The 26,256-nt window shown below is 42.2% G+C and overlaps 1 long non-coding RNA gene across 5 annotated transcripts in view; it reads right to left on the bottom strand.

Moving 5' to 3' along the window:
• Positions 1-26,256, bottom strand: part of LOC109266804 (uncharacterized) — a 240,897-nt gene that overhangs the window by 46,847 nt on the left and 167,794 nt on the right. For 3 of the 5 annotated variants that reach the window (XR_008419470.1, XR_008419473.1, XR_008419467.1), the window contains one exon: positions 6,065-6,152. The exons of 1 other annotated variant lie outside the window; for it this stretch is intronic. This is a non-coding gene — a long non-coding RNA (uncharacterized LOC109266804). Of the gene's footprint in view, positions 1-717; positions 1,383-6,064; positions 6,153-26,256 lie in introns of those variants that run through there. One more of the 5 variants, XR_008419471.1, reaches the window with a different exon arrangement.

Below are 26,256 nucleotides of genomic sequence, written 5' to 3'. Positions count from 1 at the left end.
GAATATTAAGATAGAGAGAGGCGGGTTCCAAGGAAGAATGGCGTTTTGTCATTTCTGAGGCCTGAAATTATCTGGGGAGAAACCAGGTGCATTCCTTCTGCCAATTCCTAAATTGGTCTCTTGCCTGGATTTTGCCACCGTCTCCTAACTCGTCTCCCTGCCTGTGGCACAGTCCTCTGCGTGACTCTGTACGCAACGGCAAACCCAAGGCCCTTTCATGTTGTCGTCAGGTCCTGTGGAAGTGAGGAGAAGAGTGAAGGGGCTGATGGAAGCTTACCTACGTGCACACGATAAAGTGCGACAGAGGCAACACGGCATTCTGCAATCAGATTGCCTGGAATTGTATCCTGGCTCTGCCACCTCTTACTAGCTGTGTCACTTTGAAGAAGTCACCAACCCTTCTGCACGTCAGTTCTTCTCCTCCGAAAACAATGACGTTAATAGTGCCAACTTCTTAAGGTCAGTGTGAGTTTTAAAAGAGCTACTCTTTGTGAAGATACAGAATAAGCACCCAGTAAGTATAAGCCAACAGCAAAACATAACAACGTCTTGAAGGTCAGTACAAATCCTATGTGTCCACACTCCCTGTTGATGGTCCATACTGAGAATTTTATCAAAGTCCCACTTTGATAGATATGTCTATTTTATATACACAAACACACACACACACACACACACATCCACATGCAACATGTGCTTGCACAGATTATATTTAGAAGGTTAAAACCAGACACTATTTAATGGCCTTTTGGAACAAGTTACATAAAGACTCTCCCTTCTCTTTCTGCCCTGATCAACTCTGTTTGGAGACCAGGAGTGTCTTTCCTCTTCACTCAGTACTTTTGTAGCTTCTCTGCCTGAAGGGACTGAGGCATACGCAGCAGGAATTCTGGCTGCGTAGCAAAGGCTGTGTATTACATTCCAAGCTGCATCGTGCAGCTTTGTCTTCTAGAGAAGCAGAACGATCACATGATCCAGGTAAGGGTGGAGACGGCTTGCTGCGGGGACAGAGCTGATGAAGGACAAAGCTCGCACTAGAACAGCACGTCTGCATCTGATGCCAGGCAGCAATATGGAGCCTGCCCCTCTGATGACTGCCTGAGCTTCCAGTGCTCTCTTCAGTATTCCGTTCTCCTCACACCTTCACGACTGGTTCCTTCATTTCATCTCTCATTTCATGGTTGAGCCCCTCTCTTCTAGGCTGTGATAGGATGAAAATTTTCGTGGCCAAGATCAAGATGTCGGCAGGTTTGAGTTCTCCTGGGGCCTCCCTCCTCGGCTTGCAGATGGCTGCCTTCCTGCTGTGTCCTCTGTGGCCTTTCCTCTGTGCATATGCATCCCTGCTGTCCTTGCATCCTTCTCTGGGCCCCAATTTTCTCTTCCTAGAAAGACACTGGTCTTTATTAACTTAAAGGCCTTATCTTATTGGCCTTATTAACTTAATTGCCTTTTTATTTTTAAAAAAAATTTTTTTTAATGTTTATTTTTGAGAGAGAGAGAGAGACAGAGCATGGGGAGGGTCAGAGAGAGAGACACACACAGAATCCGAAGCAGGCTCCAGGCTCTGAGCTGTCAGCAGAGAGCTCAAAGCGGGGCTCAAACCCACGAACTGTGAGATCATGACCTGAGCCGAAGTTGGACGCTTAACCGACTGAGCCACCCAGGTGCCTGTTAATTGCCTTTTTAAAAGACGCTATTTCCAAATACTGTCACATTGGGAGGTACCAAAGGTTAGGGCTTCCACATATGAGTTTAGGGGGACACAACTCAGCCCATAATACTGACTCGTGAGGTTTGTGGGCCTATGGGGCATTGTGCCCTTTCTCAAACCTTGTACCCTTTCTCAAATATCGGAATCAAATTGGACAATGCACAATTGGTTTTTGTGCATTATAAGCTTGATATGACGGTAGCTGTTGAAAATGCATTTTCAAGGAGATATGACATCATCAAAAGGAAAGGAGCATAATGTTGAGACCGTGAACTACCTCAGGCTAATACCTTGGAGTCCAATAGATGTCAAATATCACTGTGTTTCCTTTGAAATTTTAAGCTATCCTGAGATGCCCCTCTGACTGCTCTGGCACCCCAGGGTAACTTGGTACCCAGTTTGAGAACTCTTACCCATCCATCAAGCGGAGCCTGCTTGAGATTCTCTCTCCTTCTCACGTTCTCTCTCTCTCTCTCTCTCTGCCCGTCTGTGTCTCAAAATAAATAAGCTTTAAAAAAAATTTTTTTAAAAGACTAAAACTAGGCCTATCTGCCTCCAAAGCTCACTGTATCGCTGGGGCAGGTAAAGTTGATTAGCATGAGCCTCCTTTCAATGTGCCATACTTCCCTGCACTACGGAAAGCTAAATGAAAAACCACTCTTCCCAGAGTCCTTTGAGGCAACAGTTCAGGATGCAAATTAGGACTTGGAGATTTTAGCGGGGGAGTAAGACAGTGGTCATCATCATGCCTGAGACTTGGGCATTTTCTTCTAGAGTGTCATTGCAGCAACTTGTCTTTAGGCTCGACTGTCAAGATAGTTAAAGCCCTGAGCAGACTCAGTGTCGCTCTGCCCAATTACCACATTCGTAGAGGTCAAGGTGGTGACAGCACCGGGAGCTTCCTTGGATAGTAGCCCCTGAGGTATGCTCTTGAACTCAGTAGTTTCAGTAGCTATCCCCAAATTCCTCACTTTCCAACCGCCCAGAAACAGCAGGTCTGGGGTGTGGGGAGGAGGTGTGATTCTTGTAATGCTCGGGGGGCATTCCTAGATATACAGCTACTGTCCACACTTCCAGCCCTTTTAGCACTTTGGAAAGCCCTGAATTCCCTGCTAAAAGATCTTTAAAAATCCTTGAGTGATATATGTTTCCTACGCATATGTCTGAGTGATATCATTATATTGCACACACGTTAATAACTTATGAGAGAAAAGCCACTACGTTTGTATTAAAGAAACAGCATAAGACAGCATTCCAGCCATCATGGCCTGTGTGCGTAAAAGGCTGAGAAAGGAAGAAATTTATGAAGGCCTCAAAAAGATAGGATATTAAATTCTACGGAAAGCCTAGCGGCTATAAAAGAACACTCCTGGGAAACGAATGGGCTACTTCCCACTTAATGCTTTTAGGATTCATTAAACAGTTTAAATAGATGGTTTCAAAAATAAACTTTGCCATATTCACACCAGAAGTTGTTTGGGTTTTTTTTTTTTTTTTTTGAGGGGGTGGGGATAGATACATAGATACACACACCAAATACAGACACACACACATATAGACATACATACACCTAGATGGTGGACTAGGTAATTGAAACTTATGTTACCAGGAAAGAGAGGTTCTGTTTTGACACAAATAAGATAGATTAATAAATCAAACTTGGTTGAGAATCCAAACAGCACCTTCCTCCCGATAATCCTAAAGTTAGAGAAATCCCCAAGGTCCTGTATGGCCCTGAATGTGGGGAGTTATCTTTCCTAAGAGACTATTCCCAACAAAACAAATTGGGTTGTGCTTTCATGATTGTTCCCACCAAAGAATGGGGCAGCCTCTCTTTAATATCCAGTCTTAGTGTCATTCAGACCCAAGTGTGCCTTGTGAATCAGAGAAAGGCAGCAGAGACGTGTCTGCCCTGGGTCAGTGGTATCAGTCAGGGCCTTGGCAGGAAAAGGAGAATCACACTCAAAGGGGTAATTGAAGAGGGTTTAATGAAAGGCCTATTTAGAGTTCAGGTCAGGGTTAAGGGAACCAGTGTGGGTTGGCGAACATCTCGGGGACTGCAATCGTAATTTGCTCTAGCTTCTCCCGGGCATACCCTCTCTCCCTGCCCATCCAGAGCTAGAGGCCATCGCCCCCTCTAAGTTCTGAAAGGACGGGGGAGGGGGCTGCTATTGGGATATGGAGAGAGATTTAGTCACAGGAGAGGGTAGGCGTGGCAGGTGCTGTTGCCATAGGAAGAGAAGAGCAGTTACTGATAAAGCAGCAGGGCTGTTGAGCTGGCAAAGACAGGTAAGAACAAATGTCCCCAGAGCCCATCCTACATGGGGAAAGTTTCAGATTTCGCAGTAAACAAACAAACAAACAAACAAACAAACAAACAAAACTGGATTCAATAGGACATCTTGCTCAAATGCTCTTGGGCATGTTACTTAAATATTCCAAAATTATCTTCTCAGCTTAAAATAGGAAGACTAATACCAAGCGTATCACAGGATCGAAGGGAAGAATGTATCTAAGGGTGATGTGAAAACTGTAAAACACAATAAAATGCTACTTGTTTTTATCATCACCATCATCTTTGGAGACACTCACTGATTTCAAAAGAATATCTGAATAAGCCCATCTTAGCACAAAGTTATGACTTTCCTTCATTTAGGAATATTCTATAACTTGGTCACTGTTGGCTACCAATACTTCAATTTCAGGGATATATGGAACTAAACAACTAAACCCGATGAGGAGGATGTCTTCAAAGGATAAATAGAATACTTTACCATTCAAAGAACTTAAGGCAATAAAACCGACCAGGCTTTTTAGTTTTTGCTTTCAGTAACTCCGTAGGGAAACTTGGAGAGATGTTTAATCAGTGGGTCCTTAAATCTATGATATTGGCAAACCGGCCACCACTCTCACCTCGGGCACCTGTGGCAGACATGGCCAAGCCCAGAGATAACATGAGAGCTCAGAGAAAGCGTTAGAAACTTCCACAACATCGCATGCCAGGCAGCCCCTCATAAGGAACTGGTTGGAGGTAAGCACATGACATACATCACATTCATTATCACTGAACATCCAACTGGTCAGCAGTGTGTTGAAACTAACTGAACTCCTGGGTACCAGTTTGTACCTCACAATGTGCAAAGGATTCCAACAAATTAGAGAAAGCCCAGAAAAGAGCAGTCAGTCTAGTTGAAGAACAGGAATGTTTTCCTGAAAATGAGAAGAGTTAGAAAAGCCTAGAGTAACTCTTCATTTATCTGCAAGGCTTGTACTAAAGAGGGGCAGCTAGGTTCACTATGGCTCCCAGGAATGACCTAGCACCAATGGGGAGAAGCATCTGAGGGGGGGCATCTATCAGGTGTTCAGCATTCAGAGCTAACCAATAGTGGTGTGGCTTTTTTTCTTTTTTGAGAGAAAGAGAGAGAGAGATTGAGAGAAAAAGCATGAGTGGGGGAGGGCAGAGAAAGGGAGAGAGAGAGAAGAATCTTAAGCAGGCTCCACACCAACAGCATAGATCCTGACATGGAGCTCAAACCCATGAACTGTGAGATCATGACCTGAGACAAAATCAAGAGTGGGACACTTAACCAACTGAGCCACCCAGGCGCCCCAAAGGTGCGTCAATGGTGTGACTTTGAAGTTCCATTGAACCTGGTTGAACCTGTATCAGGGTGTTTTGAAATAAAATAATTCCTGATTTAGGAGAGTGGGTAGGCTAGAGGACTACTAATATCCATTCCAGGTGTAAATTTCCAAAGTTCTAGGCCTTTCTGGGTGTTCAGTGGTGCACACCAGCTCTCAGAGGGCAGCTTAAAGGAAAGCCATACTCGTTCACTTGGGAATCCTCCGATGGGTATAGCATTGGCAAAATCCCATACAATCCATTTGCCAGCTTTATTTTATAATGTGTCAGCCAGAACTCCCCTAGCCAATATTTTGTGCCCCCAAAAGGAGAGCTCATGATGCAGTAAATTATTGATGATGCTGCCAAAAAGGAATTTCACTCTCAGATCAAATTTGGATTAAACGTAGTAAATCCACGGCATTAGTTTTTAATAACCAAAAAGTTCTGTCGATGTGCTCGAAGAGAATAAAATTCCCCTTTTAAAGGTCTGTTTGATGTAACACTTGAAAGTTGAGATGCAATCAATCATTAACAATGTTTAATATTCTCTACCTTCTAGAAATACAATACAGTCAAGGTGCTGAGGTGTGAAAACTGGCCAAAGTTCAAATCTCATATTAGATGAAACCACTTTTGAAGTATCATTTTCTTACCCACATTCAGTTTAGCTATTTCTTCACTATATCACCTCTATTCATCACTACTTATTTAAATGAAACGACTTTTACCTGATACTTGGGTCTCCAGGCACATGTCGGGGGAAAGAAGGCAAGGTGTAATACAGACACAGAAAGCAGAGATTAGAGCTTCCAATTTCTGTATAAAATGAGCCAGCAACAAAATGGGATTTAGATATCTCCATATGGAAGGAATAGGTATTTATTTAAGTATGAATAAGCAAATTTCTCCAGTGCTGCCACCTTTTTGGGTGATAAGCTTGAGGATGTGGATTCTGTCTTATTTATCTGTTTCCTCAACTAACACAGGGCTCAGCACATAATGGGGATAATAGATATGCAGTGAATTGAATAAAATATACACTACCAAGTCCTCCCTTCTCTGTGGTCCTCAGAGTATTCAACGTGGGAACTGTCTTGTTTGTTTTTTTTCTTTCTTATGTGTCTGTCTCCCATGCTAACCAGTGAGGTCTTTGATGGCCTCTTATGTCACTGATTCCCAGTGTCTAATTCAGTGCCTGCTGGGCACTTCTTTAATACTTGTTGAATCTGAAGCTTTCCTCCGTGAGATCACACCCATATACTCAAGTAGGCTTTACTGAAGAACAGAACTGGACGGTAAAGAACAATGGCTTTCAGAGTCCTAAATTGGCCACTTACTGACCATAGAAACTAGGGAAATACACTTACCTCATTGATAAAAGAGGAAGGATAGTAATTTCAATTTACGATGCTTGCCATTTACAAAGTACTTTCATATATATATATATATATATATATACATATACACACACACACACACACACACACACACACACACACATATGTGAATTCTACTTAGAGTTTATCTTCCCAGTTGTACTCAGCGGTACTCTAGGTGAGATAATCGCATAACAAGAACAATTAGGAGGGCTATACACTTGCAAATATCATTTAACCCTTTCTGCTCCATCCTGAATCCCACGTACTTGCCAGCACACCTCTTCCTGCAGATGTGGGAACTGCTGTGGGCCACTTTCCTTCCAGAGTAGAAATGATGCCAGACTTTACCTTCCCTTCCCATCACCCTTTGTGGATCTCCTCTCTCACTAGTGGTCATTTTTATCTGTCCTGTCTGCCCGCACACCCTAGTCCCATTTCCTTGCTGTGGCCCATTGGCTCAGTGATGGAATTTCAGACTACTCAAAATGGGCTAGGAATGTAGCCTCTCATGCTTATTTATGGACTCCTAACAGAAATTATTAGCAAAGCGTGCCTCTTTGAGCTTCTGGGACATTGAGGTTTCAACAGAAGCACCTTGAGGTGGGCATGATTGCTCCATTCTTCCAGTGGGGAAACTGAGGCTTGGGACAGGAAATACCTTGTTCAAAGCCACAGAGCTAGAATTGGCAGATTCAGAATTGGATCCAATCCCTGTGCCATTTCCCAAGTACATGCTTCTCGCTTATATTGTGAACTGTTATTTTGTTCTATACACTTAGGATTTCAGTAGTAAAAACAATGCATCCTATGAGGTGTGGTGGTAACAATTCCTTCTGTACTACTCTCTCATTCCTAAACCTTCCAGGATGAAGTGAACTCTGATTTCTCAGAAAGAACACAGCAGAAATTATCTCCCTACACTATGGAGGCATCGTGACATATAAAGAGAGAAAAGGCTTAAGAGGCAGACCAGACAAATCATGGCATACTAGCTTGATGACCTTGAGCAAGTTATTCACTCCCTGGAGGCATTTTCTGCTGTAGAAAATGAGAATAATATGTCTTCTTTCTCTGGGTGGTAAGGAATGAAAACCATATTTTAAACACCTCAGCAAATCAACAAATTTAACTCACCATCTTTTCTGTTTCTTAAATGACTATCACCTTCTGTTGCCAATAAAGAATATTTTTAAAGAAAGAATTGATTCTGCCCATAAAACTCTAAATCTTTCAATTATAGGGTTCCAAAGAAGACTGAATTCTGCTCTGTTTGGGGGTTAACACCTTCATATAAAATGGCATTTATTGAGAAGAGTTGAGATCGAACCAAAGACCAATCTAACTCCTTTCTGTGGATTCATTATTCAAGGAAGAGTAAACCCACTAGCTGCCAGAGCCCCGAGTAGAAGCATCATTTCAAAAGCTAAACCATCTTACCACTTAAGAGCAATACAATTGTAACCTCAGAGTTATTCAACCTCAGATGGAGAGAAATGACATAGAAATATGAGTTCCATAAGTGAGGAGCCCCAAGCCAGCTTGCAGTGTTTTCCAAGAATTTCTTTATAAAAGCCACGGAAAATATATTGAACAGCTATTTTGGCCTTAACAGTGTGTGTGGCAGAATACCTCACAAAGTCTTCTGATTAGCTTTTACTGCTAGGTTATTGTAAGATCTGTGTTTTATAAATTTTTCATAGTCAATTAGACTCAGAAGGACCCTTAGACATGATCTCAGGCAATATTCCACTCAGTGCAAATGCTTCATTCTCAGTCTCCGCGGGCTGAATGTTTTACCCCTGCTCGAGGGGAGAGGATGGGTGGGGAGGGAAAAGAATGCCAAGAGATAGATCTGGGACAGCCTAGATCCAAAGCAGGGTCCAGGCTCCGAGCTGTCAGCACAGAGCCTGACGCGGGGCTCGAACCCACAAACTGCAAGATCATGACCTGAGCTGAAGTCGGACACTTAACCGACTGAGACACCCAGGCGCCCCTCTCTGCTGGTGACTTTTAAATCTGCAGTTCAGAACTCTCTTGGGGGCCAGATGTCATAGATCCAACTGATTTTCGAACATCTCCACCTGACACTGAACAGAAAACTTCAAAAATGAAGCCAAAACTGAACTCCTCCATTTACCCCAAACGTTTTTCTCCTCTTGACAATTAGTCCAATAAAAATGTAATAAACCACTAAAATTTACTTCTAGCTTTTTTTTTTTTCACATACCTAAGTTTGGAGTCAAAGTAGAGATTTAAGCTGTGATTAAAGGGAATAAGAATTCTGAAAACGTATCTGTCATACACTCAGAACCTGAATCATTTACAGCAATGTTCTTTTCTTTTCTTTTTTTCTTTTCTTTTTTCTTACATAAAAGATTGGAAGTATAACTTCTGTGCAAGTGGCCTCCTTTTTCAGAACGTAATGGGATAGCAAGGAACATATTTACTGTCCTTCCTTAAACAACCTGAAATCCAGGAAAAAAAAATAAATGTGAAAAATGGTTCTGTGACATTGGACAACAGGTGGCACAAGACTGAGAGAGAGGAAGCTGAGGCACAGGTGGGGAAAGCTCAAATAGGTCAGAACCTGGCAAGCGAAGGTAGCTGGAATTTGAGGGACACAGCACCCGCGTGGAGGGAAGTACACACAGAGAGAGCTCCAGTGACCTGCAGAGAGGTCCTTGGAATTCTTGGCTGAGCACCATTCTATGCATGCATGAAAGGAAATTACCCGAAGCCAGGAAAGAACCATACAGAGGGCTGAAATAGTGTGTGCGCCAGTCACTCAAAATGGAAAGACAGTGTCATTGTGAGGGCACCAGGTCAAGTTCTGAAAAGGGTATCTCCACCGCAGTGGGGCTGAACTAACTCCACACGTACATCTACTCCGGACACGCCTTAACAAAGCTTAAAAGCAAACATGGAAAGGATTCTGTTGTTCCAAATAAGTGCATGCCAGAACAAAATCCAACACCATATAAAGGAATATAACAAAACTCAGCACCTAACAATGCGAAATCACAATGTCTAGCATCCAGTATAATATTAACAGGTATTCAAAGGATCAGAATAAGAGAGACCACAATCAGGAGGAAATTAATCGATAGAAATAGACCCTTAAATGAAAGAGATAATAAAACTAGCAGACAAGAATTTTAAAACAGATGTTCCATATATTCAGGAAGACAGCAAACACATAAATAGGATGATAAGAAAAAAAAATACAAGATATAAAATAAGACCCAGATGGAATTTCTAGAAATAAAAACACAATGTCCAAAACTTTTTAAAAAAAAAGATTATACCCAGGGGCACCTAGGTGGCTCATTTGATTAAGCGTCCGACTTTGGCTCAGGTCATGATCTCACAGATTGTGAGTTCGAGCACTGGTGGTGCGGAGCCTGCTTGAAATTCTCTCTCTCCTCTGTCTGTCCCTTCTCTACTTGCTCTCTCTGTCTCTCCCTCTCAAAATAAATAAATAAACTTTCAAAAACGGATTATATCCTGAAGAAGAAAAATTAATGTGAAGCTCTACCCATTAAAATTGCCCAAAATGAAACACAAAGAGAAAAAGAAATGAACAGAGTGTCGAGACAGAACAAAGAAAATAACCTTCAAAATGAAGGATAGTGTCTGAAAAATTCAGACCAACAAAGCAGTGTAAAATTCATTTCCAGCAGATCTGCACTGTAAGATATGTTGAAAAGAAATTCTTGAGGCAGAAGGAAAATATTACCAGATGGAGATTTAGATCGAAATAAAAAAGTGAGCCCCAGAAATGATAAATATATGACCTTTTTTCCTCATTGTTAATATCTTGTAAACAATTAACTTTATAAAAACAAACAAACAAAAGGCACTAAATTGTGGGGTTTAGAGCATAGGTAGAGTAAAATGTATGACCAGAATAGCCCAAAGTATTGGAAGGGGAAATTGAAGTATATTGCTATAAGGTTCTTTCAGAGCACAGAGTGACATAATAATTTGAAGGTGAACTATAGTAAGTTAGAGAAGAATTCATCAGGAAGAAATATCAATCCAAAAAAAAAAAATGTATGCATGTAACAACAGAGCTTCAAAATATATGAAGCAAAAAACAGACAGAATTGAAAGTAGGAATGTAAAAATCCAGAATTGCAATTTAGAGTTTCAAAACCCTGATCTCAACAAGTGAGAGAACACAAAGATAGAAAATCACCAAAGAATAAGAATTAAAACAAAAAAGAAAAAAGAAAATCACCAAGGATATGAAAGACTTGAAGAACACTCTCAACCCACTTGACCTCAGTGAAATTTATTAGACACTCCACCCAAACAGCAGAACACAAGTTCTGCAACAAGATTGATCATATCCTGGGCTACTTATCAAGTCTCAATAAATTTAATCAAACATATATTATCTGACCATAGGAATTTAAGCTAGAGATGAATGTCAAGAAGACATCTGAAGAATCTCCAAATAGTTGGAAATTAAACAGCCCACTTCTAAATAATCCATGAATGAAGATATCCAAAGTGAAGTTAGAAACTATTTTAAACTGAATGAATATGAAAACACAACACATCAAAATTTGAAGAATACAGATAAAGCAGTTCTTAGCAAGAAATGCTTATATTGTAAAATGAGGGTCTCAAAATGATCTAAGTTTCTATTTAAGAAATGAGGAAAGAAGAACAAATGAATTTGCATACGATTATATGCACTCATTTTAAATGCACAGTTCTGGAAGTTATGATAAGGGTGTATAATCCATGTATATACCACCATAACCACCCCAAAGTATCCTTGCAGTTAGATTATCAGTACCACCTTATCACTAATGCCAGCCCAGGGTGACATCTGATCTGCTCTAAGTCATTATAGATTATATTTCCCTGTTGTAGAATTTCATATAAATGGATTAATATGGTATGTAACTCTTGCAATCTGGCTTCTTAGCATGTTTTTGAGATTGAATCTTGCTGTTGACTATCAGTGATTTGTTCCCTTTCATTACTGAGTAATTTCCCATTAAGTAACTATATCACAATTTGTTTATCTATTCACTTGTCGATGGGCATTTAGATTGTTAAGTTTTAGGGGCACCTGGGTGGCTCAGTCGGTTAAGCGCCGACTTTGGCTCAGGTCATGATCGTGACCTGAGTGAAAGCAGTTCTTAGCAAGAAATGCTTATATTGTAAAATGAGGGTCTCAAAATGATCTAAGTTTCTATTTAAGAAATGAGGAAAGAAGAACAAATGAATTTGCATAGGATTATACGCACTCATTTTAAATGCTCGAACTAGTGAGTTCGAGCCCCGCGTCAGGCTCTGTGCTGACAACTCAGAGCCTAGAGCCTGCTTTGGATTCTGTGCCTTCCTTTCTGTCTGCTCTTTCCCCATTCGTGCTCTGTCTCTCAAAAATAAATAAACATCTTTACAAAAGAGATTGTTAGGCTGCAGATTTTGATTATTGTGACTAAAATTGCTATGAACATTTGTGAACAAATGAGTCTGGGACTTCATCTGAAATTGCACATTTGCTTGGCTTTCTGTCCTTCCCTATCCTGGTTCTCCTGTTCCTTAACTGGCATCTTCAGAGATTTGCACCAGAATCCTTGGCACCGAATCTACTTCTGAAAAAACCCAACCTGAGACATCGACCGAGGCAAATGCATTTCAATTTCATGTTTGTCTTTAAGATCCAATCCTTCACTCCTTATTGCCTCCAGATTGATAACACAAGCCAAGTCTCCAGCACAGTCCAAGCAGGGAGTTACTCTCTGCTCCAGGAAATAACTTCTTGGTACCACTCACAGGACACTCACAGGAACCAGGGAGCATGTATAGGAGTGGACCTTGAGGTGTGGGATCTAAGAAGGTAGAATCCAAGACTGAACAGGTGAGAATTTATTCACCCAAAATTCAACATTCTTTCAGGAATATATGGAGCTAGTCCCAATTCACTAGCTTGAACCTGGCAAAGGACAACAGTAAATGAGATGGGGATGCAAGAATTGTCTAAGCATGCCATAAGGAAAATGGTCAGAAAGTAAGGGAAGTGAGAATATGAAAATGGATTTATTAGATGAGAACAGAAATTCCACTGTCTGTGTTCCCAAGGCGGGCCCCAAGCACATTCACTTTACTAAGGCCACATACACTAGCAAAAAGGCTACTGGCATTTTTGAGAAACTCAGTGGTGACTTTCTAGCATAAGCCAGGATGGACAGCGGGGTGCTGTGGAACAGTAGAAGCCAGGAACATTGGAGACAAAGTGGACATAATTACCAAAATGGGCAACAAGCCTTGGAGTGGCCCGTAGGATAGGATGCTTTGGCTTGCCAAGATCTGTGGCAATAGATAATACATCTTAAAATTCTGGGAGTGAATCATGTGAACAACAGACCAGGGTGATGCTCAACTTGTATGATTAGAAGAAAAAAGGCTGGGAAGCAAAAATATGATTTCATTTGCTGCTATGGAAAATTATGGTCCCTGACCTCATTTCCAGATCTAAAACTGTTCACAGATCCAGCCCCTATTGACAGAAGGGAAGGCCTGTCTCCTTGTTGAAGGTCCTACAATATCACAACAAGAATATATGACAAATATTCTGGTGATTTGTCCATAAACATGTGCTTGGATTTTTCTGGAATATTGAGAAAAGGAGAATAGCTAGAATTTTCAATGAATATTGGATAATAGGTCAGAGGTAACACACATGGATGTCAGCTAGTCTAGATTTTCCCAAAAAGCAGAGCTTGAGACAGGGATTGCTTGTAAGTAGCAACTGGTGGAAGAAACACCAAAGATGCAGAGTTGGGTCAATGGGAATAATGAGGCAGAAAAGCAGGGAAAAACCAATCCAATGATATGTTATCAAGATGGTCCCTAGTGGGGGCATCTATGGCTTGATCCTGCTAAAGACCCTCTGAAGAATAATTTAGAATGAGCTTCCAAACTGTTCACTGAAGAATGAAAGAGGATTATTTATCTGCCAATTCTCCTCCATTTGTCAAAGGTCACCTTATTGGTGTTAGTCACCTCACACCTCTTTGTTTGTTCTTTACATCAGAATGGCTGGCACAGTTTCTTCTGCAAGTATCCCAAAAAGCAGGTCTGAGAATCCCCTGGGCAAAAAGTGAGAGGTAATCAGAGCTGCTTTCACAGTAGGGACTAGACCTTGTTTCATTAACTCTCTTACAAAGCCTCAGTGATTATGGCTGGCTACCTCTCTGAAGGTGAGTCCATGAAAGATTGGCTTTGCATTTCCTCTGTCTGGGGAATAAGGTGAGGGATTATTTGGCTCCATACTGCAGAATAGGAGCCAGATGTGATGGCAAGCACTAGAGGATCTAGGTACAAGGGGTGGACTGTACCGGGTATCTCTTATCCACCACTTCAGATCCCCTTGGCCTTGTTTATCTCATTCCAGCAAGCACGGTTCTGTGTAGTCTCAGACTGACTTATTGGCAGTGTAATATGACAGAGACTCACGTTGTCAGACCTGCACCATACACCTTTTTTCCCCTGAAGCTTCCCTCTTGATCATGAGGCATGAAATGTGCTGGGACTGTTGGCAAATGGCAAAGGGCATAAATTCTTCTCTCTCCTTGTTGTGGCTAATATGGAAATGCCTCACATATGATCCTTAATCAGTCCTGTGGGATCAGACAACAAATAACCTCTAGATGTGACCCACTCAATAGCACATCTTTTGGTTGTCTGTCTCTCTCTCTCTCTCTCTCTTTCTCTCTCTTTGCTCCCCCATGTGAAAGAGCTGTTACATGGGATTGGAGCCTTTGTGCTTCCCACCAAATCACTCATATATAGGCCACCATCTCAAGCTGTGAATGTTGGGGAATCCAGGTGTAGTAAGGGGGTGACAAAATTGTCATTATCTCAAGGTGATGATTATCTACCCAGAAAACCAAGAGACACAACAACTACAACAAAACTCTAATAATAGGACTCAGTACTTTGGCTCACAATACAAATACACAAAAATGAATCTCTGTTCTAGCTGTGTGTAATAATTTAAAAAAATTGAATGGGAAATGTCCTAAACCTAATGAGGACAACATGACTACATTCTGAGCCATAAAATATATGAATTATTGGGAAGGCATGCCATGTTCCAAGAAGGAAGTACTTAATGGTATAAACATGTCAATTGCTCACAAACTACTCTGTACACGTAATGAAATTCCAACTAAAATTCTAATTCTTTAACCTAACAGCTTTAAAAGATATCCCCCCCCCCAAAAAAAAATAGCTGAGAGAATAAAATCATGAAAACAAGCAGGGACATTTTTAAAAAAGAGTAGTAAGATGGGTCGCCTGGGTGGCTCAGTCGGTTAGGCATCCAACTTCGGCTCAGGTCATGATCTCACAGTCCGTGAGTTCGAGCTTCTCATTGGGCTCTGTGCTGACAGCTCGGAGCCTAGAGCCTGCTTCAGATTCTGTATCTCCCTCTCTCTGACCAACCCCCCCCCCCCCCCGCCGCCCGCCGCTTCATGCTCTGTCTCTCTCTGTCTCAAAAATAAACATTAAAAAAGATTTTTTTAAAGAGTAGTAAGAGGTGACTAACTCTAATTGATACGCAAGTTTGCGATAGTGATATAACTTTAAAATTTTGCATTACAGCTACAGATAGTCCAGCAAACTGGCCCCAGTTGAGACACATGTAATCTATGTTCAAAGTGTCATATTGTATCAGTGAGGATATGTTAGAATATTAGTGGATAGGTTTTAATAATAATAGCACAATTGGTTAGTCACTTGGGAAAAAAATGTATATCTTCCCCTCCTTCAGAGAGAAATAAGTTCCAGATGGAATAACAACATCTTAGTTTGGTGTGTGTGCCTCCATAACTTTATTTTGGCATTTACTTATTTATCTGCTTTACATTAAGGATTCCTTGTATATATTGTTCTGCAATCGCTTTCTTCGTTTATTATTAGTTACCTCTGGTGCTTGGGGAAGGGACGGAGTTTGAGAGTGATGACAAAAGGGAAGTTTATGTAAGTTAATTGGCTCATTTAACAAACAGTTGAGGGCCTGCCATGTGCCAGGCACTATTCCTTGTGCTGAGGATACAGCAGGGGACATCAACACTAATTCTGTTTTTATGGAGCATACATTCTAGTGGGGAGGAGAGAGACCATAAACAAAATAAATGAGTAAAATATAGGATAAATGGTGAAAAAATGCTACCGAGGAAAACAGAGCACAAAAGGGGGTAGAGGAAAAAACACTTTGCTGAGAAAGTGATACTTGAGAAAAGATGTGACAGAGGTGAGGGAATGTGCCACGTGGGTATGTTCCCAGGCTGCAGAACAGTGAGCACTCGCTCAGGAGGGAGTGGACCTGGAACGTTCGATACCCTGACTTGGGCATGTTGTTCCCCGAAGAAAGAGTAGCAGGGAATGAGGTCAACAAGATAAGGCATACCTTGCAGGGCCTTAAAGGGTGTTTGAGGATTGTGGTGATTCCTGTGAATGACAGAGCAAGCTGTTGAAAGGTGTTAAGCCAAGGACACACAATATAACTTAGTTTTCTTAACAGGATTGCTCCGCGGTTACTAAGCAAGAAGGAAAACTAGACAGGGGGCTGTCGTGAACCTGGAGAAGGGAGATGATGGTGGGTGGGACCAGGGTGGTGGCAGGACAGGTGGCACAAGGTAATTGACTTCTGGATATATTTTGAAGGGAGAGCTAATGGGATTTGTCAAATAGTTCAACAGAACTGTAAAAACAAGAGAGTTAGGGGGCGCCTGGGTATCTCAGTCAGTTAAGTGTCTGACTCTTGATTTAGGCTCAGGTCATGCTCTCACAGTCTGTGAGTTTGAGCCCTGCGTCCTGCTCAGTGCTGACCGCATGGCACCTGCTTGGGATTCTCTCTCTCCCTCTCTCTCTGCACCTCCCCTGCTCTCTCTCTCCTTCTCTCTCTCTCAAAATAAATAAACATTAAATTTTTTTTAAAAAAAAGAGTGAGCAAGCCTCCGAGGACTTTATTATGAGCATGTGCATGGTGGATTCGTGTTTAACTGAAGTGGGAAGGGTGACAGGAGAGGTAGGTTGTAGAAGAGATGTCAGGGCTTAGTTTAGGGTCTGTGAAATTTGAGGTGCTTGTTACATATCCAGGTAGAGTTGTCAAATATTCAGGCGGATATATGACCCTGGAATCCGGGAAACAGTTCAGGAACGGACATATAAATTTGGGAGTCATCAGGTCACATTTTAAACCATAAGACTGAATGAGATAACCAAGGGAATGAGGGCATGTTTCAGTAGTTCTGATCACATTAAAATTTTTACAATAAAACTCTATTTGTGTATTATTCACAAAACTTTTTAAAACTGGTAAAGCGCTGATAGATAATATATGCAAAAATTTATATAATTGACTATAGAGTAAAACATTCTGAGCTTGATACCAAAGGCACAGTTATGAAAGAAATCACTAACAGATAGGACTACGTGATAATTTTTTAATATTGTAGCTATCACACGTGGCATTTGTATTTTTTTTTAAATTTTTTTTTTAACATTTATTTTTGAGACAGAGAGAGACAGAGCATGAATGGGGGAGGGTCAGAGAGAGGGAGACACAGAATCCGAAACAGGCTCCAGGCTCTGAGCTGTCAGCACAGAGCCCGACGCGGGGCTCGAACTCACGGACCGTGAGATCATGACCTGAGCCGAAGTCGGCCACTTAACCGACTGAGCCACCCAGGCGCCCCTCACACATGGCATTTGTAAAAATAAGAAACCAACAGGTTATCGGCATAATCAGTGCCAATGTGTAGGACGTGCAAATTACTAATCTTATATGTAAATATTTTCTTGCAAATCAGTAAGACTAAGATAAATGCCCCAATGGGGAAAAAGTAAGTATAGATCTGAACACGAAATTCATAAAAGAAAAAAATAGAAGCCATCAGTAAGTATATAGGAAACGTACAAACATTTAAAATAACATTTTCACCTAAATGGGCACCCAAAAAATGTTTATGCGATACCACCTACTTTGGGCAGGGATGCTAAAAAGTGTGCATTTTTTCCACATTCACTGTAAACTAATATTAAATTTCCTGAGAATAATGTGGCAGTCTCAAAGAGCCTTAAACTGCACGTATTCTTTGACTAGAACGTCCACCTCTCACAATTTATCTAAAAGAAATTGTCTTGTTTCTGGGTCATGATTCATTTAAAAGGAAGTGAACTGCAACATTTGAAAAATAGTACAACAGTATGGGATGCCTGGGTGGCTCAGTGGGTTAAAGTGTCCAACTCTTGACTTCAGCTCAGGTCAACATCTCACCAGGTATATAGGATGGAGCCCTGCATCAGGCTCTGCACTTACAGTGTGGAGACTCCTTGGGACTCTCGCTCTCCCTGTATCTCTGCCCCTCTCTCACTCATGCACGCACACACTCTTTGAAAATAAATAAACTTAAAAAAAATTGTAAAACAGTAGATATTAACTCAAGGCAACTTAAATAACTGATATTAGAGGGGCACCTGTCCAGCTCTGTGCAGCATGGGGCCTACTGGGGATTCTCTCTCTCTGCCCCTCCCCTGCTCATGCACACACGAGCTCTCTCTCTCAAAATAAACTTTAAAAAATAAACAACTGGCATTAGATATAACTAAGTAAATGTTGCTACATCCATGTGATATGCTATCATAAACATAAAAGCCAGGTTGTAGAATGATCAGAAAAATATTTGCATGAGTACACATTTTATTTGTTAAATAAACAGACCTGATAACAAAACGAAGGGCAGAGTAGCTTTCCATCTTAAGAAAACAAACAAAAAACATTATATACCCATAATCTGAATAGAACAATCTGAAAGAAAATATTTGCAAAATACCATATTCAGTTTTGTCTGGGTAGCAGAATCAGAAGTGATTTTATTTTTTCCTTTCTGCTTTATGGTGCTTTCTCAATATTTTACTAAAAAAAATGTTTTTCTAACTTTGGTTGAAAAATGAAATCTATGTAAGGAATAAAAGAAAAAGGTCTAACAGTTCTGGTTGCCATCTAATATTATATAATCCTGGAGGGCTTCAAACCACCCAGTTATGTGCTAACAGCTTGTCCGGATGTCTGGGATGAGAGTCCCAGAACATCTTTGTCCCTGTGAACTGGATGGCTGGGCACACAAACACCCTGCTCTTTATTTTATGTATCTGCACTTTGACAAGGCAATTTTCCCTGTCATCATCATTATGCTTTTCTGTTATGAATTCAAGGCATTTTACTATGTATGTAACATACTTTATGGCATCACGCAAATACCCTCCAAGCTGAGTGTTAATACTTCATTTGACTAATGAGGACAGTGAAGTACAAAGACTTGAGTAAGTTGTTCAGTGTAATTGGCAAGTAGGGAGCAGGGCCAAATTTCAAAGGCTGATGTCTCTGCTTCTAAAACGCAGCACTATCGACTGTAATTTTTGCTCTAAAGAGTGAGTGCCCTGAAAGATGAATTGAGTGATAAAAGGACATCAATTAAAGGACAATGAGTCTTACTGTGAAACAGTCAGCCCCCTTTTTCAATTGTATTTCTAGCTTGCTTACATCAACAAAAAAATGCTAAGTTTTGTAAGAGCCTATCCACAAAACCTCTTTGACATTTGCTGATTCTTTTTTTTAAATTTGTCCTTAATATTTTATTTTTATTTTTAAGAGAGAGAGACAGAGCGTGAGTGGGGGAAGGGCAGAGAGAGAGGGAGACACAGAATCTGAAACAGGCTCCAGGCTCTGAACTGTCAGCACAGAGCCTGACGTGGGGCTCGAACTCAGGAACGGCGAGATCATGACCTGAGCTGAAGTCAGACGCTCAACCGACTGAGCCACCCACACGCCCGATTCTCCTTTTTCTAATACTAAGAGAGCAGATCTAATGCTTAGAGCCTACTTAGCATTAAATAATATTGCTTTGTCTTACTGACTTCAGTTTACGTTCTTTTTAGAGCAGGAGATCCTGCTCCTTTCATTTAGAATTGTAATACAAATTTTGTTTTTAAGTAAATTCAAATTTTTCAGAAGTTGATTTAAAGAAAATATTTAATTATTACTAATATAAGTAGGGTGTGCATGCACAAGCATGTACACACACACACAGAACATACATATGTTAAATGCAGATTCTGGGAACTTGGAAAACAACTGAATTACTATGTGCTGCCTCTTGTCACAATTTCAGGAGTTTGAAAAAGGGCATAGTTAACTTTTAGAAAACCCTTATCATGGTTTGGTATTTTCCTGTGTGATTCCACCTAATTCTCACAGTTCTGTGAGACTGGCACGAATACACCCAGTTTACAAATTTGGAAAGTGAGGCACTGGATGGTAATGTAGCCCAAGGGCACCCAGCTAGTAAATGGTGAACTTGAGATCTGAACTCCAAGTTTTGGGTTTCCAAGGACTCAGTTTTAGACCATGCCATCCAAAGGGAGATGGCTAATCGGTTTGCTTTTCACAATTCTTATCCACGTCTTAAGCAGTATATCCGAGAGAAGTTCAACGTAGGGGAGACTGTTGTGGGCTGGGGTTGGTAGTAGGCTTTGCAAGTGGGTGGGGCTGATTTGTGCTTCCAAGAACAGGTTAGGCTCTGGGAAGAAATTCAAGTGCATTTCAGATGGAGCGACTGAGGCGACTTCCCTACCACTGAGGCTGATTTCTGAAGCACAGTGCCTTACAGCCCTACTGCTTTGTGCCTGCAAATGCCCAGGGAGGGGGAACGCTGCAAGCTACCATCAGTATTTCACATCTTACTGTGAATTTTCAGTACTTTGCTTATGCAGGTTGGAATAATAGAAGATATTCCAAACCTAGGAGGTCATCAAAGCACAAACACCAGCAAATAGGTAGCATGGAAGCAATGAAGCTGACTCTCCAGTTTGTCCACATTTTGATAACTGCCAACTCTACATCCGTGTGCCTGTGCAAAGGACTTTTTTTTTTTTTTTTTTTTTTTTTTACCACAGTGGCCCAAATATCAATGATACTCTCTGCAAAATATCAGGACAGTTGCCTGGCTCGTATAAACCTCCTAATACATTTCTCACTGGGATAATATAAAAAAGGAGTCTAAAGACTTATAGGACTTGACGAAACACATGGTTCAAACTTCTGGCCAAGTTTTCCAGCCTGTGTGCATGTAAAATTCTAGTCAGGGAAACAATGACCATCGTGGGCCTCTCCTAGCCAAGGCTCCATGTTTATTATTGGGAATATCACTTACAGCCCCAGGGAGGTCACAGCGTTGACCTGACATGCTTCTCATCCCTTCTCTGCTACAGCTGGTCATTCAAGACATTTAAACCTGACACATCAGATCCTTTCGTCCTGAAAGCCAGATGTGCTCAGCTGGAGAGAGGAAAGAACTCCTCTGTGCTCAACAGAATCCAACCTTTGTGTAATGACAAGCAGGCTGAGGGTTTGTCTGTTCTGGCCCCTCCCTGGCTTCTGCCTCCTTCCCACTCCCATAGTGGCCTCGGGATTCCACCCAGAAAGAGAACCGTGTTTCATCACATCGTCGGGTCTCAGTGCACCCCCACCCCCACCCCACCAAACCTATGTGTTTTATCTCTGAGGTGTTTACTGAACATGCTCCCTCCTCTATTCCACCATGGCCCTGACCTTACCCACACTCTCATTATTGCCCTGGGTTAGGAAATAATTTCCCAACTGACCTCCCATCTCTCTCCCTTGAAGACAATGTTTATCAAAATAATAGCTAGCACAAAGACATCGCTTGAGAGTCTGTGGTCAACGTGCTTCACATGAGCCTCTCACACACATCCTTTCTCCTGTCTTCCCTTTCCCCATTCCCACAGCACATCCTTCTCCATAGCTACCACGAGCCGCTGCCACTTCCTCTGGATGCCTCCTTACACAGTCTACCTCTGCGACCCCCAGCAAGTCACTGGCTCCACTGGCGACGCCATTTTGTCAACTGTAAAATGAAGAGACTCCGTAATGTCTAATGTTAAGTCCTATGCATTTAAAATTGCTGCAAGGATTTGCTCTTTCTCTTCCTTGTTGGTCTCTGTGTGCTTGCCAGATGGGAGAGGAGAACACTGGGTCAGATATTTCCCCTGCTAACTACTTCGGCCAACTCCTGGAGCGTCTCCTTGCCCAACCTGACTTCTCAGACTCCTGCCTTTCACTGCGGCTCCAACCGCACTGGCTCAAAGGCTGTGATACACCACTGGGCCCATGTGATTTTGTGTTTGTTCCACTGGCCTCATGCACCTGAGTTTTGTGTCCCCATGTCCTTCAAGGTTAATGCTACGCCGGGGCACCTGAGTGGCTCAGGCGGTTAAGCACCCAACTTCGGCTCAGGTGATGATCTCACGGTTTGTGAGTTTGAGCCCCGCGCCGGGCTCTGTGGAGACAGCTCAGAGCCTGGAGCCTGCCTTGGATTCTGTGTCTTTCCCTCTCTTTGCCCCTCCCATGCTCACGCTCTGTCTCTCAATAATAAATAAACGTTAAAAATTAAAAAAAAAAAAGATTAATGATATGCCTTATGCTTTTTTTCATAGATCCTCTTAGGCAGACAAGGAGTCACATTTATAACATCACAGTTAACAGAATGAGCACTGCACTCTGACAGCTTGGGTTTCATTCAAATCCTGATCCTGCCATTTACCGGTGGTGCACCCCTGGCCAAGTTACTAAACTCTCCTGTTTCAATTTCCTTATCTGTAAAATGGAAAAAATACCAGCTACTTCATAGGTTGTTACGGGGATTAAGTTAGTTAATATAAGTGCTGGAAACAGTGCCTGGAACACAGCTAAGTGAGATAGAGGTATTGGCTGTTATTAGCTATTAAGAATTAACCCCAAGAATTATGCTAGAAGCATGAGTAATAATGATAATGAAAATACTAACAGATACTAATTATTGAGTACTTGTGAGATGCTACCATGTTTTAGATGATGTTCCCTACTTGCGGGCAGCGATGTGTCTCATTTTGCAGAGGGTAAAACTGAGGCAGAGACTGTTTCGGTACCTTGTTCAAACACGAGAACAGTTTTTTTTTTTGTTTTTTTTTTTAATGTTTATTTATTTTTGAGAGAGAGAGAGAGACAGAGCATGAGCAGGGGAGGGGCAAAGAGTGAGAGAGGGAGCCATAGATTCCGAAGCAGGCTCCAGGCTCTGAGCCGTCAGCACAGAGCCCGACGCGGGGCTCGAACCCACGAGCTGTGAGATCATGACCTGAACCGAAGTCGGACGCTCAACCGACTGAGCCACCCAGGCGCCCCAAGAGAACAGTTTTTGAAGCCAAGACAGATCCAGGTCACTCTGAGTCCCAAGCTCGTGTTGTTTCTATCACCTCTACTGTGCCATGCATCATCTCATTGCTTTCAGTTCTGTGTCTCTGCTAAGACCTTCATCGGAGCTGAAGCACCCAGCCCGGCACTCTCCCACGGATACTACTATTTGTGGGTTAGGCCCCATAGGCCATCCCTACCTCCCATTCCAGAGCTCTAATGATGTGTCTTTGCTTTTGAAGTTTATTTATTTACTTAGAGAGTGAAAGCGTGAGTGAGGAAGGAAGCGTGAGTGAGGAAGGCTTCCCTCACTTCAAGGGGCACCCTCCTCAGAATCCTTGAAAAGAGTCATTGGCCCCATGTGCAAGGTGTAGGTTGCCACTGAGGGCTGCCCCACGCTCCTCCCCTCCACGGAAAGCCCCTGCTCATTTTAAAAGGGTCTGCACCGGAAGCTCCTGAACTGCACTCTGCTTAAGATGGTGCTGTCCCTCCTTTATGGGCATCACTGGATGAAGGTGGGGAAGCCACACTTTCCTGTGCAGACTTTGACCTCTGTTCTCCATTACACCAGCCCAGAGGCCTCTCTAAAGGTTAAGCATGACCAACTTAACCGTCATGTCAAAGGAAGAAGATGTTTTATGTCATCGTCCATTCTAATCCAAGACAGAATTACAAAAAAGGTAAACCCCTCACAGGAAGGCCTCCGTTAGACACACTTGATTCCTCACCTTGTGCTGCCCTATCTACAAAACTGCACGATGACCTCCTGTCCTAGGTCTCTACGGTGTGACTCCTTCTTCTGCCCCTGATTCTAGAGGAAGCATGGTGACTCTCATCATTCAGCAACGGCTTCCATCATTCCTATCATTTCCGCAGATTATCTCTAGACACAGTAACCAGACAGCAGTTAAGTTACCCTGTTGTTCACCATGGAGGGCTTCACCAAGACAGTCCAGGCTGGGATTTGGCCCTCAGTGTTGGGGGGCAGTGCCGAAGTGCCAAGACGTCCCCATGAGGATTTCGCCAACCATTCCCCAATACAAGTAAACATCCTGCGTAATACACACACGTTCACATTCCCAGTGAAACGCTATACGAGGATTCACTGGCAGTGAGAATGGGGAAAATCAAATCAGAAGGTTTTCAACGCTAAAACATGAGCTAATTGCTGAGATGAAAGGATTCAAGAGATAACGGAAACGGTGCACGCTCCAGATGGCAGTCCTGGAGGGGGCTCCTAACTTACGGTTCCAGGATCACAGACTCAAACCTCTGAGTCAAGGGCATTCTAACAACTGCCTCGACCCGTTCCTCCTCATTTCCGATCTAGTCCCCCATGCTTACACCTGATGCACCTCTGGCTGGGCCCGCCGCAGGCAGGCCCCGTGGCCCTACAGCAACCTTCGTGAAAAGAGACTCCTCGGTTCTGTGCCTATCTTGCCTGTCTGAAGGTAACCATGACATTGTGTGCAGCCTGAGGATCGAGACCCTGTCACCCGACTCCTTCGTTTTGTGTCTTTGCACTCACTGGACAAAACAGTTCACGTACTAAGTATGCAGAGTAGAAGCCTGGATCACCTACCAATCTGTTGGAATTCGAGACAGCAAAGACAAACCACATTCTGAATTTCTCCTCGGAAGAAGAGTTCAGTCCCCACAATAGTAACCTGGTCTTTAAAACTGACTACTCCAGTAGTGCCGATGGTCGCTCACAAAACACATCTGGCCATAATGACTGAAGGCGTCTTCTGGCTCTCCGTGCAAAGCCAAAAGTTACCGTGGTAGAAGAATTCCACCTGAGATGTGAGGCGGATGGCCAGAACGACCACACATTAGTTACGTCACCTGAGGCAAGACATGTAATTGCCTGAGCCTTATTTTGGTCATCTGTGGAGTGGGGGCACCATTACCTTACTGCCCATGGAGTTTTGCAAAGTCCCCCAAATGGGGTCAAACTCACCATCCTTCTTTCCCGACACAGTAGTTTTGTGACTCCATGAAGTTTTGAAGGTAATATTAGTAGCATATGGGCCATTTCCATTGAGCTGGTAGGATTAATTAGAGAAGGTTTAGGGGTTTGGTTGAAAGACGAAAGGCTGTAGATCCAGGCAGGCTCTAAGTTCTGATTTCTACATTTTCAGCTATGTGTTTCCAGACAAGTTATCTAACTTCTTCTTCTTTTTTTCCCTAACTTCTCTTATCTCATTTCTATCACCTGTATAAAAATACTTATTCTTACCAGATTATTAAATTCAAAAAGACAGTCAATATATTTTTATTTAACCTAAGACCCGGTTTCCTTCTACCCTTTTTTTTCCTGATCAACTCCTCCTTCTGATCAATATCTCTTCCGATCTAATAAAGAGATCTAGGGAGTGTGTTGTCAGCAATTTTTACGAAAGACATTTATTAAGACATAAAAAACAATGTTAACATTTTTACCCACTTGTTGGGACACGAAGTTCTACAATCTCTTTTTATGGGTAAGCTTGTTTTTCTTCATTTTTTTTTTCCTCTCCTGAACTCAAAGTCAGCCCCAATATGGTAACAGTAAATCATTCCGACTGGGTTAATACATGGCCGTTATAGGTTTAGATACCTCTCGTTCCCCTTGCTCATCTCTGAGACAGAAAAGGCGTTAGCTAGACCTTCATTAGAATCATTGTTTTGCACATTGAACCCTTGAGTACCATGTAATGTGATCTCTATTTTCCTTACCTTTCAAATCTCTGGCTCCAGGGAAACCACAGCTCTGCTGGTTTTTGTGGAACAGACCACAGCAATGTTTTTCAACTTTGCTTAATTTTCCTTCCATCTGGTCTTTCCTCAGGAAGGCACTTGTTGCTTCTCTGTCTCCCTTCAATGAATGCCAAGTGTGGTAGTTTGTTTCCTCTCTTCTTCAATCAAGCCTAAGTGCCTCCTCTGCTCACAGCGTTGACCTGTCGTTGTGGGCTCATCTTCCCGGACTGGGGACGATAATTCTCTCAGGGTCTCTGAAGTTTTAGAATTTCATTTACGGTCACGTGGGGGCCTTCTAAGTGATGAAAACCCCCTTTTTAAAATCATTTAAGCTTTGGAAATGTTCCATCCTGAGGTAAATTTCATAACATGCTGTAAGAGCTGAGATTTCGGTTGACAAATCCTTTCTCTTTTATGCCTGCATAGCCAACGGGAGGCTACATTAGACCCGATCCAGATAATTCTTGTAAAAGAGGCAACTCGAACTGCTACATACTCTCTTGCCACCATGATCTTGAATACA

This window comes from Panthera pardus, unplaced genomic scaffold, assembly GCF_024362965.1.
Source record: "Panthera pardus isolate Hobbes unplaced genomic scaffold, ASM2436296v1 HiC_scaffold_11, whole genome shotgun sequence".
Lineage (NCBI taxonomy): Eukaryota > Metazoa > Chordata > Mammalia > Carnivora > Felidae > Panthera > Panthera pardus.
The sequence above is the reverse complement of the archived record's forward strand: the minus strand, read 5'-3'. Positions and strand labels throughout refer to the sequence as shown.